The 2,169-nt window shown below is 42.9% G+C and overlaps 1 pseudogene across 1 annotated transcript; it reads right to left on the minus strand.

Moving 5' to 3' along the window:
- Positions 1 to 252: 252 nt before the first annotated feature.
- Positions 253 to 1,310, minus strand: LOC308436284 (arylacetamide deacetylase-like 4 family member 1; annotated as a pseudogene). The gene has a single exon. The product of its transcript is annotated as an arylacetamide deacetylase-like 4 family member 1 (transcript).
- Positions 1,311 to 2,169: the final 859 nt, after the last annotated feature.

Here is a 2,169-nt window from a genome sequence, read left to right on the forward strand (position 1 = left end):
CCTTATGACATAAGCCACTCACCAAAGCCCTTTGATGATGTCAGAGGCCATCCTTGACTTGCCCTAGTTATGTGGTTACTGTCACATATATGTCTTTCTTTTCCTTTATAGCTTTTGTTTTTGTTTTCTGTGTTTTTTTTTTTTCCGTTCTGCTTGTTTCCTTGTTTCTTTAGGATTGCTCATTTTCGGTGCTGAAGCATTTAATTGTGCATGGTAAACAATTAGTTAACTACTGGCTTCATGCTTGAGACCTCATGTGCCCTTTATGAAACTGACTGTAGAACTCATAGCCTTATGTGAACAAGGAAAAGAGAAAGCACTCTTACCAAATAAAAGTATGCATCCTGAAACCCATCTTCCAAATGGCACCAGGTCTCAGGAACCCCCTGGTGCTCCAATCGTTTCTTGTAAAGTGTCATCATGAAGGGCATCATACTAACTGCTCACCAGGAAGGTTTCAGGAAGCTGAGCAATGGTCTTGTCATCTGCCAGTAGAGGTGAAACTTCTACACTGAGAATGCGGTTGACTTCCAAATAGGCAGCCTCATTAAAAGGCCCAGAAAATTCAGGCTGTGGGGCTTGGCTCTTGAATCTTTGGGGGATGTTGTCAGAGCTGAGCCACTTCTCATACTGTTTCCAGTTGTCTGGTATAAAGGTATAAAGGTACCTTTCAACACGGCATCTATTCAGGACATGTCAATAGCCAAATACATGCACAAGTCATCAAAAATTTCCTAGATAGAAACGGGGCATTTTGATAGTGCTGGTAAGATGGTATTGAACCCCTGAACCACTGTGTTAATCAGGACTTGAGCCTGAAACTGGGGAAAATCTTTTCTGCCCAATAACACCTGGGTAATAATGATTGCTGCCCCAGCTCCTTTGCTTTCTCCACCAACCACCACCTGTGCAGGGTCTATCCCATACATTTTCGGTTCTTTCAAGAAGTAGATGGTGGTGTTCAGGCAATCCTGGTAAGGGGTAGGGTGATGATGGTCAGGAAGCTTGCGGTACGCCACTGCCAGTGACACTGACTCTGTCTCCCTGGCCAGGTAACTGCATACGTTGTGGTAAGCATCCAGGCCACCAAACATACAACCTCCTTCATGGTAGAGGACGATGCCTCTCTGGGAGCCAGAGAAGGTTGCCTTGGGCTGAAACAGTCTCACAGGGATTGTACCAAAATGCAGGTTCTTCACCAACACGCCAAAGTTATTCCCTGACACCAAGAGGTCTTGTTTAAAGCAGAAAAGGTGGGGCATAGAGCACATTTTTGTGTTCTCCAGTACCTTCCCCTTGATCTGAAACATCCTTGTCCACCGTCTCCATCTGGATTCTTTTTCTTCCTCCACCTTTGTGTCTTTTATTTGGGGAAGTAAAGATTATTTACTTCTAGAATTTGGCTGGGAAAGTTTGCTAATCTTTGTAACTTTGCACTTGGTGGTGGTAATAGGTTTTAGAGGAAGGTTTTTCACTGCTGTTTACTCTTTTTATTCTCCGTCATTGATGTTAGTGGTTCGTTGGTTTTACTGTGTCCGGATTGATGAATTCTTCCTTAGTTTTCTTTTGCTCACCTATGTGTCTCATGAACTGTGTTCTTTCCTGAGCTCTCCTGGTTGAGATTTTCAGCCTCCTCTGGTTAGAATTCCTTTAACTATCTTCTACAGTGTTGGCTTGATGACCATGAATTTCTTTTTTTCTCTCTAAATTGTAAAAGATAACTCTGTTGGACATAGCAACATTGTCTCTCAGACATTTACAGTCAGGACCTGAAATGCATTAGTTCATCTTTTCATGCATCCCGTGGTTTCTGGTGAGAGGGCAGACACAATCCTATGTGCTTACCTCTGTGACTGAGTTGGCATTTTTCTTCTGATGCCTTTGAAAATGTATTTATTTTTATTTTGTGTTTGATCGTTTTGCCTACATGTATATATGTGCACAGTGTATGTACAGGAGGCTTTGGAGACTGGAAAAAGCATCAGATTCCCTGGAACTGGGGTTATAAATGTCTATTAGCGACCCTCTGGGAGCTGAACTCAGGACCTCTGAAAGAGAAGTGCCCTAGTCCCTGAGGCATCTCTCCAGCCTTTTCTATGATGCCTTTAATATTTCTTCTTGGACTTTTCCTTTTAGACTTTTGGCTGTGATGTGTCCTGGAAAGGTTCT

Source organism: Micromys minutus, assembly GCF_963924665.1.
Source record: "Micromys minutus genome assembly, chromosome: 24".
Taxonomy (NCBI): domain Eukaryota; kingdom Metazoa; phylum Chordata; class Mammalia; order Rodentia; family Muridae; genus Micromys; species Micromys minutus.